Raw genomic sequence first — 11287 nt, 5'->3', positions numbered from 1 at the left:
AAAGGGGGGGGGAGTGGAAGGAGGAAACATCTGTGTGAGATGATGTATGTGTGTGTGTGTGTGTGTGTGTGTGTGTGTGTGTGTGTGTGTGTGTGTGTGTTTGGGTAGGTGTGTGAATGTGTGTTAAGTGTGAGAGTGATTGCTCAGAGTCTGGAGGCATCTGGGGGCCACGCTCAATTCCAATTAGCCTCTCTTTCCAAAGTGCACACCCTTGAAAAAACGCTGAGGTGAAAGGCAAAGCTCAAACAAGCATTAAAGACACCGGGGCAACCTCTGCGAGAAAGATTGTCAAAATGTGCACTCAATTGGGAATGTGGTGAGACATTTGAAGGTCTTGAGACAAACCTGTCCAGCTGTGACTAGCATGTGTTTCAAATTAGGAATTTCACAGAGACACACGCTGACTCACCCAACTCCAACCAGGACATGTGCATATGTGCTTACATGCACATACTGTATATAGATACACATAGAATGCAAACAGGGAAACAAACACAACACCTTTGTCTCCTTCACATCACACACACACACTAACTAAGTAAAGTTTAACTGACTCATCCATACATCAACAGGGAGAAGTCAGCAGCATGCTAACTCCAGCAGTGGGAATAGTATGTAAGGACAGCAGCATCTGCTCTGAGCTCCTCAGCGTGCTGGTTTGGAAGTGAGAGCCCTGTAATTGCCAGGAAGCTGTTGCACAGAGCACCTCATTTCTGAACTCAAGCCATACATCACTGTAGGAATGAGAAGGCAGAGGACTGATTTAAAAAGGCCTCCACTCTTTCATTTTAACACGGCCGTTTCCAAAAGGCTTCACCTTTCATGTTGCGGTGTCTTTCTCTTGGCTCTGAGTTCGGAGTTCACTTTGGCTTCAACCTGTCGCTCTCTGATGAGTGTTCTCCAATAGCAAACCCTAAAACTGACTGCCATCCCAAAAGCTGATCAATCTGGAGTCACCTGTTGCGCAACATGGACCACCGTGGTCGACTTCTCAATAAGTCTTAACTCACTTTTTTCATGTCGACAATAATAACTCAACCTGGAGGCGTGAGGCGTTGGAGAGCCTTGAAGCTAAACAGTAGGAAGGGATTCTCTGCGGAGAACTCTCTGGGGGGGCGGGGGACTGGAAATAAGTCAAGTGACAGCTGTTATTATAGACTGCAGATTTACACTTGTTCATTTTCCAGCCAAGGCGTGCATGTTTTCCCATGTTAGTACCATATTTCCTCCTCCCTTTATGTTGGCGAGGTGTGAAGACAGGGGAAAGGAAAGGTGAGCCAGAGAGACAACATGATGCAACCATGACCCCAACCAACCTCTCCTCTTTCTATATCGGCTTATTTTGTTTCCTAACCTGCTTTTTTCCACTCTAAGTGAACTCATCCTACACCAACACATGTTTTCCCAAAAAGTGTCAGGGTTGTTATTAAAGTGAATGAGTAGTTTTGCTACTCAGATGTTCCATTCACACACTTTTACTCAGTACAACTGCTGAGACACTCTCTCTCTCTGACACTCTGGGTATTTGTAAATGTTGAATATGTAAATATGATATCCTCTGTTGTTTGTTTGTATGTTGTTTTTATGTTTCATGTGGAACTAAATGATGCAGGTCTCCCTTGTAAATGAGATCGATGATCTCAAGGGACCAATCTGTCTAAATAAAGGTTTGAAATGAAATGAAATGAGAGATACATACCTCTTGTAATCCTCAAAAACTGATCAATAATCTTTTGTACAGTTGAATGAAAAACGTTTAATGTGAAATGTTTCCCTTCTGTCAAAGACTGCGTTTCTCTACAGATATTTTTGACCTTTTTTAGCTCATTGTTTCGCCTTAAAGCTTCATTAATTTATTGGGCACCTCGGGGCAGTAAAATAAATTAATATGGGATTTGCAATTAAGCATTTTAAATTCTACTCTAATCATTCTTGTTTTTTTCGTGAGCAAGCAGATATTCTCTTTTGGAGTTCCTGTCCTTTTGTCATATATTTACACGTTCTGCCCATTTCTAATGCAACCCTTTTCAAAATGTATTTTTACCACCCCCCTACAGTATAATCAGGCAAATACTTCCTCCTCCTTCTACACAGCCAGCAATGAAAGGCTCACTCACTGGCTGCTGGACACAGTAATTCCATCAGCAAACTACATGAACGCTAAAACAACAATCCTCTTGTTAGCCCAAATCCACAGATATGTCTGTGATGATGGCAAATCAAAGTGGCAACATCCTGCAAATATCCAGAGATTAACAGAGAGTGACACTGACACCAGTCTCACAACACCAAGCTCCAGTACAGGCACACAAACACTCAAACACATACACACAAACACACACCCCGTCCTCGCATCGTACGACAAGTCTGTCAGGCTGCCAGCGAGCTCCAGCCAACACTCACCGCCTGCGCCAACAGACTCCATTCTGCCCGGCTTCACTTCTCAAGAGCTCACTATTTCACTCTAATTGGCTGAAACCAAAGCAGGTTGTCATTCTTTTCCGAGGTATGCTCTGGAAATCAAAAACAACTTCCCGTTTATTCATTTAGACACTCAATTAAGCCCCTATTAACTCTCCTGTTTTCCTCGGGTCAAATTTGACTCTTTTTATATCGGAATAAGGGGTTATTTAGTCGATTTGCCAGAAATAAAGACAAAAAAAGTGAAACTTTCAACTCAAAATCCAGTTGGTTAAAAAGTGTCACACAGATTTGGGTTATGATTTATAGAATGAGTTGCACAATTGACAGTAAGACCACACAAAGGTTAAGCGAATTTGGAAGCTTTGTGTGTTTTACACGTAAAGAAAAAAGCAGTTATCAAATTAAATGAAAGCAAAAACACGTGAATATATACATTTTGCAACAAATGTATAAAGAAGGCAGTGAGAGTTTTCAGCCAAGGCCACATTTAAATTGACAGTAAAGTTAACAAGACCTTGGACAATAAAACACCACAGTTTATTCAAGCTCCGCCGCTGCTTTTATCTTGCCGCCACCCACTGAGCAACAACGTGGTGAGAAGCAGCGCGGGGATCTTCAAATGCTGGGATGTGGATACAGGGCTAAGCGGGCCCCGGCTTTAGCTTGACAGACTCCTATTGACCGTGCTGACTGGCCCCTAATCCACACACACACACACACACACACACACACACACACACACACACACACACACACACACACACACACACACACACACAATAAATGTGCAAGAATATAAAAGCAACGCACACACAAGTTGTACATGCATGTATACACACACAATCAAAATGCACACACAAACAGACACACACACAGACGCACAAGCTCGACCCTTTGAAGAGTGAGAGGGACCGAAAAGGGGGGGCAAGGGGGGGGTTAAGGGAGAAAGAGCAGCAGAAGAGAGGATGAAGGGGAGGGAGGGTGGTGGCGGTATTTATAGACAACAAGTGATGGGATGCCCTCGTTAGTGCACGGCCCACTGAACCAGATGACAGACGCGCCGCCAAAGGTCATGTGACCGCATTACTCACTCCGGCGCCCTGAGAGAGGGCCCGTTGAGCAACAGAGATGGAGCAAGGGAGGGAGGGAGGAGAGGAGAGAGAGAGAGGAAGAAGTATAGAAGCAGAGAATGAACCCTGCACTGCCCCTTGCCCTATTTCAGCTAAGCTGTATACAAACAAACATTTTCACTATTCATTTAGAGGACGTGCCTCTTTCCCACTTTTCGGGCAATGACCTCAATTACCCGATGCGGTCATAACTTTGTTTCGTAACCCAATAGAACAAATACTCTCTGTAGGCAAAGCAAGAGGTCACAGCTAGCCGTCCAGAAAATGTACTTTTCACGAGAGATGACGTTTCACGTGTAAACGCTTAGAGTGACATGGCAGGCTTTGGTGTAATGATAGGCTTTCAAAGAGATCTTTAAAGGGGCGGCTGTGGCTGCTAAGACAATACCTGCTGCTAGTTTGCCCCATAGAGGCCATAGCTGTAATCCTCTAGATCTGACACCTCCCTCCCCCCACACACACATACACTCTCAGGGCTCCACAAACACCTCAGAGCCAGGATCTCGGCCCTGTAAAGCCTTAGACCTGAACCTCATGACTTCTTTGAAGAAAGAATGACAAAGGAGTCAGCAAAGAGGAGAGAAGGTGTTATAGATGCAGAGCTTTAAGTACGTTTAGGAAAAAGGCATAAGGCACCAAGCGATGCAAAGAAAGAACACTGCAACACTGACGCAAGAGAATCAGGAGGACTCATCTAGGTTTGAAGATTATCAGACTTTTGAGGCACACAAACGTACTCGCACAAACACACCATACCAACATGCCACATAAAAGAGCTCTTGTGTGGGCAGGTGAGTGTCTGTGCAGGGTCCCAATCTCTTTCAACTCACACCACTTCAAACAGCCCCCTGCATGAAGATGGAGCTGGGCCCTCAGCACCGCAAACAAAGGTGGTCCCTCCACTCAGACACGCATAGAAATAGGGAAAATAGATTTGTGTTTCTGCTCATATAAAATAAACTGTACCACTTAAACATTTCTTTGGATTTTTAGGGCTCGAGGGTTGGTCAGGTCATTTGGTCAGTTTATCCAATCAATCAATCAACCAATAGGATACGGCCTAAGGCCTTTTAGTTGCTCATAAATAAGTAGATCACTGTTCTTTATATACTATGGATGCTGGCAACAGTCACATAGTCCAAACTGAAGGTGATGTTTTGACCAGTAATGGTTGAGGCGGGACTTGAGACAGTTAACCGTCTTGGATGTGACAACGCTTTCTGGCAGATAATTCCACAAGTCAACCACACGCAGGCTACAATACTTTTCAGTTTGAAATATCTCAAAAGCTATCGGATGGACTGACAGTAAAACAGACATTTATAGTCCCAAAAGCATTCATCCTAATGGTTTTACGGCAATTATTGGATGGCATTCCATAAACAATTGTGTAATCATGCTCCCCAGAGGATGATGAAAATCATTAGATATATTAACGTTATAATGTGATTGGATGATCAACAGACATTAGAAATATAGCTAGAAAGCAAGATCATCTTTGTTACAGCCTTTACATGACAACATGTCACAAATCAAAAACAATCAGTCCGTATTACAAATGTTTACGTTTCTGTAACGTACATGTTTCAATAAAATGTAACCTTGTTTTGACCTAGCCCTCTTTAGACCTGCAAATGGATAGATCATTGTTTACAGGGTTCCAATAACGACAGGGCGTCTATGGTAATCAGCCAAGTCAGCTAAAATGGGGTTAAGGGTTTGTAGCTTATTAAAGCAAACCACTTTGTGATTAAACCAACACCGTGTCTCCACAACCGTTTCTAGACCATACCGAGTCTCTACTCAGTCTGAGAGCAGTATGGGAGTCACTATCCCAGGACCATTAAGGTTCAGGGTGGTTGTTGTAGTTGGATTAAGACGTTAGCTATCCCCTGCACTAAACAGGGCTGATCCAGGACCTAAGATGGTGAGGAGGGAGATGGAGCCAGATGAAAGGATATTAGGGATGTAAGAGTTACATGGGCCCACACTGCAAAGGAGTCCAGGAGGGCAGAAGGTTAAGGAGACGAGAGAACCCTCCCTCTCTCTCTCTCTCTCTCCCTCCCTCATGCATGCTCCGAATGCTAAACACCAGCCCACCACATCCTCATCCCCCTGTACCTCCTCCTCGCTCTCCTCCTCCCCCCCCCTCCCGCCTCCCGCACTGCAGAATCACTGATGTGAGGTCTTTTGTGAGAGCGCTGGCTGGCCTCAGCCCGGGCTCTGTTACGGCCTGACCACTGACCCACTCACCCGCCTTTTAAAGAGGTTTTAGGGTCATGGGTTCGCAACAAGGTGACTCAACTGTGAACGGCGGGTGGCATCCTCTTTCAAAGGGCCTTCGTCTTCACCTTTCCCTCTCAAGACTCTCTCCCTCTTTTTCGCCCCTCTGTCTCTCTTTCTTTCGTCTTTCTCTTTCTGCCCCCCCCCCCTCCCTCTGCAGCCCCTCTTTCCATGTATCCTCAGTGACTGACCCGCCGTCTCAGCCCTAATTAGCATAGCATCCCAGAGCGAGGAGAACATGAAGGCTAATGGGGGTTGGGGCCCCGTAACAACACTGAGGGTAAAGCTTCAAGTTTCTAACTAGGGCCATCACCTGACCACATTTACATGGGTTTCTGCAACCAGAATGCAGGCAGGAGAGTAATGCATGATAAATTATTCCTTTTTCTTTGTAGAGGAAGTGAACTAGAAGGGGAAAGCACCAGGATTCAAAGCAGCCCTGCTTGGGAGGTTTGGTCTTGTGTCAGTAATGTATTTACTATAAATTGCAATGAGGCCAGTTTTAACAACAATTCCAATTAGGGAACAGAATACGTTTTTTTGTTCTGCTTATAATAGTAGATGGGTGGGCTTTACTGTGTCAGGATAGTTAAGCTTGTGGATGAAATGGCAGAATACCCTTTAAAAATACTTTTTTTGGGAGATGCATTCGATCCAACTACTAGAAGTTAGGAGCAATCAGAGTTAAATAATGTTGTATGTTGTACATTAAAGTAGTCACTTCAAAAAGATTTGATTGCAGCCGTTTTGAGACTTTGACCTGTACCCGCAAACCTGCTGCATCAAGTGTCAGTGCACCTACTAAAACATCTGTGAGTCAGTTAAAAAGGACATTATAGAAAACCAAGTGCTCATGATCTGTTCATAAGGCAGCGTAGATCCACATGTGGATTGACTTACCATTCCATGCCCACAGTCGGTCCCATCAGCCAGGGGCATGTGCTGTGTGCGACACCCTTTATGGTCCCCCTCTGCACTGGTACACCACAGCCTCTTGCACTGTTTCTGTGGAGTAACATGAGCACCAGCAATTCATCAGTATGCTTGAACAGGAATAGAGCATGCCTATAATGTGAGAACACAGGCTTCCAACACATGCAAATAAAAAAATGATGTGACTAGTTATGAAATGCCTTTTTGATTTTATTGAGCAGACAGCAGCATGTGACAGCTATTTCCTTCCACTAGCCATCTTTCTCTTGGGAGGAAGGTTGCGTGATTTGTGATTGAAATACGGTTGTTGGTTTCTTCAAACCATATTTTAGCCGAAGTAGCTAGGAACTGAAACATGTGTATGTACTGGTGATGTCCAGACATGTGAAAGATGCAATTCTAATGGCCAAGCATTTTTTTTACTGGTGGCCATGCATTCCTTCAAAGTTCCTCTGCCTCCTTGCATTTTTGTAAAAAAAGCATGCTATACATTCGGTATGGTAATTTTCAAAATAAATGCATTCCACTGTATATTAAAGTGAGTATTCATAAAAGCAATGTAAATACATGACTACTGTTTCATATCTGTTTGCTTTCATGGATAATTGCTCTGCTCAGAAGGTTCTGCTGTAGGCCTTAGAAGATAACCACCATCTAAGATCCACCTTAAGTCTTAACTCTTAACTTTGATAGCACGCCAACTTACCATGTAAGGGCATATTTGGGAACCGGGTCCAAACATCAGTTCACATTGCCTGTTGGCATTGTAGATCTGACCTGGGAGCAGGGTGGGCAGCTCATACGTCCTACTCACAGGCTCATCGAGAAGGCACTCACCATACCCGGTGCTAAAAAAAGGAAGAATGTGAGAATAGTAAATGAAAAAGAGAACAAAAACATACAAAACAACATACATAACAGACACATGTGCATGTGCAGACAAAATTGCACAGGGAAACCTTTCGTGGTATGTACAATTTCAAGATAATCCAGTATTTTCAGAACTCAGAAAGTACAATCATGTGTTTCTATGTCTGTTCTGATCATCCTCAGATGTGTTTTCCCCTGTGGGTGGTCTGTACAGTTACCTAACCGAGAGACTGATTCCACTTCCCCTCAATGGCCTGTTAGTAAATGCTGTCACTATGAAACTGGAGTCAGGCGCCACAGACTGAATAAAATAGCATTTTGGTATGGGCTCAAAAGGATCAGCACGCTGAAAAAAACGATGTATCTGAGAATTTGGAACCATAAAGCTCCCTGATTAAGTTACAACAATCTGTGCCAGCGCCAGCATTGCAGTATAATGACATATTGTGCTGAGCCACACCCTGAACCATGACACAGTTACAGAGACAACAAAAGCCCAGCTGGACTGAATGTATGCACCAACAGCCTGCATACTAAATCCTCAGCATTTACGCTTGTGAAAAGCATAAGTCAAACATGTTAGCAGAGCGAGGTAAGCTTCAAAGAAGCTGTTCTTTTTTTTGTTTACTTTTCGAGAAAGAAAACTGGCGGATGTGACATGTATAGATGTGTAATCAAACAACATGTCTGCACGGCTCTGACAAATGTAATCCGGGATTGGGCGGCTAAAACACCTGTTTCATACAGCACCAGCTGATGTGACAAGCCCATAATTACACAGGATTATACTGAGTTAACGTCACTTTGTTTCTTTCCCCTTTCATTTCCAGCCATAATGTCAGAATGTGCAGTAAAACAGCGCTGGGTGGCAGGGGAATGATTGCATGAGAAGAGTAAACCAGCGGTGGAGGATACTGTGAATGAAATCTGGGGCAGCCTGTCAAGGAATCACGCAGACAGTCCCATATTACAGTATCTTTCAGCAGTAGGTCATCTGTCTAATCAGAGCTCTGGAACCTTATGGAATGATTATTAAGACAGGGAGAGGAAGAAGGGGTCACTGTGGTCATTTTTTAAATTAAACATTTACTCTTTTTTTAAGGAATATCAGCTGTGTGGATTCGAGACAGCGAGGCAATTCCTCTCTGGCACCAGAGGAGATTACGCACCTGGCAGCCATTGGGAAACTTGAAAGTGAGTTTATTTATAAGATGACTTATAGTTGGCTGTTTTGTGCTTGTCATAAAAGACTAAACAATAATAGTTCCATGTAAGCCATACTGGGTTTCCCTCCTCAAACACTGCAAGAAGTCTACTCATATGTCAGAGTGATGGTTTTTTGCACAAGAAGTGACATAGGGCATCATTGTAGTGTTTGATCAAACAGCGCCAAATAAACTGCACGATTGTCAGAGTTTTGATTCTGACGGCATGTATTGATTACTGTACAGGGAGATATATGACTAAATAATGAGAGAGGTTTAGTTGAATTTGGAGCAACATACCAAACAAAAAGATCCATCTTGATTTTATTATGGAAATTGAAGATTGAAAAAAGTATTTAAAAATGATTTCACATGGGAGTTTGGAAGAGTGTTTGCTGTTGGAGTGGATAGGCTAATTTTTGAGGTATGTAATGGAAAATGATAGGGTTTGCTCACGAGTAATGATTATATGGTTTCAATACCAAGCGAACATAACAATTAGTGGGTGGCAACAGTCAAAGATTTGAATTTTACTTTTATATTTGGATTTTCAGGCTTACATTGGCACGGTTCCACAGAGGGAATGAATGGTTGCTTTATGTAACGGTTAACACATAATAACCCTTCACAGCAGCAGGACGCTTTTCATCAGCTTTCAGGTGCGGGGGTTCAGTGCACATTATTACAGAAACATTGAGATAAGGAGGAGGGGAATCCTTTGCCTCTTGAAAAGGGGGATGTGTGAGAGGTGCCATGGCCTTTCATCTTTTTTAAACTGGTTGGAGAGCAGTGCAGAGTATATTTGTTCTTCAGGGAGAATGGGCAGTCAAAACACTGATGTACTTGACCAGGTCAGCCCACTGAGCAGGAGTACCACTGAAGAAGTGGCAGTTTGAATCAATGCTTTTCATTGTTGGCTAGAGACGGATTTCAAAAAACACTTGGACAACTCTCTAAAGGGCCTTTCCCACCGCTGCGGCTCCCACTCTGAAACACTCTCTTCAAACCTGCATCGTTTGTTATAGATCCCATATGGTCAACAAATGTTATCTCAAATGAATTTCACATTTGCATGATACTGCTGATTTTTGTCATCATTCAAAAACTCAACACATCCGACATGGATTGGACTAAATAATAAACAGATTCATGGCGAATTATCTTCAGCTGAATTTTCCAACCACTCCATGTTGAGGTCATCGCTGGCTGGAAACTATGTGAAGCACAACCTTAAAACTTCATACGAGGCGTCGCCTAACACTGCGTTCTCGAGATGCATCGGGTCAACAACGCCGTCCTTTGTGGAAACCTCCACAATTAACAGAGGGAATGAGGCAAATATTAAAGGGTCATGTCCAGGGAAATTATAATTTATAACTGACATTTCCCATCTTAAAAGGGAAGCCTTTCACCAGGATGACCACAGCGGGTTAGGAGCCGCAGAATGAGCCGTTGCCCCGTGTTACAGGTTTTGGCGTGGAAAGCAGGCTAGTGACTAGCTGACTGTTTGCCCAGCATCTTGAGAGCAGGGCTCTGTCTGAGTGGGGAGACAGCTGAGGGGCTGCGGAGGATCCATCGCTCAGGTCAGCCGAGGAAGAACCCCCGATTCAAACAGGAAATACTCTTTCAACGCCAGGCAATAACAAGTCCTCACAGTTTACATTGCGCTGGCCTGTCTACAGAGCGCTGCGAGACACGTAGAAGCGGTTTGTTTAACCGGCCACGTCACAACAAGTAAAAGTTAATGGCACACTCAAAGTGTGGATGTGATGATACAAGTAAAAGAAAGAAATCGAGGAGTCTCACTTTAGTTACATGTTAGACGCTTTTATCCAAAGCGACTATACATACTCAATACTGTGGACAATCCCCACAGGAGCAATTTGGGGTGAAGTGTCTCAGGGACACAACGACATGCTGACTGCAGTGGGGTTTGAACCTGTGCTTCCCTGATCCGAACACCAACGCACAACCCACTGCACCACACGCCTCCCTTTATTTTATATACTGTACTTATTCAATTTTCTTTAGTAATTCAAATTTGGCGAGGGTAGGTTAATGATTAAATATACTGTATATTCTGTTGTTACAAACTAAAANGTGTGTGTGTGTGTTCAAGACTGTGAGCATGCACATGACTGTGTGTGTGTACTCTGAGCAATCACTCTCACACTTAACACACATTCACACACCTACCCAAACACACACACAGTCATGTGCATGCTCACAGTCTTGAACACACACACACACACACACACACACACACACACACACACACACACACACACACACACACACACACACACACACACACACACACACACACACACACACACAGTCATGTGCATGCTCACAGTCTTGAACACACACACACACACACACATACATCATCTCACACAGATGTTTCCTCCTTCCACTCCCCCCCCCTTTCCTTCTTTCTTC

Source organism: Notothenia coriiceps, unplaced genomic scaffold (assembly GCF_000735185.1).
Source record: "Notothenia coriiceps isolate Sejong01 unplaced genomic scaffold, NC01 NC01_scaffold00017402, whole genome shotgun sequence".
In the NCBI taxonomy this organism is placed as follows: domain Eukaryota; kingdom Metazoa; phylum Chordata; class Actinopteri; order Perciformes; family Nototheniidae; genus Notothenia; species Notothenia coriiceps.
The sequence above is the reverse complement of the archived record's forward strand: the minus strand, read 5'-3'. Positions refer to the sequence as shown.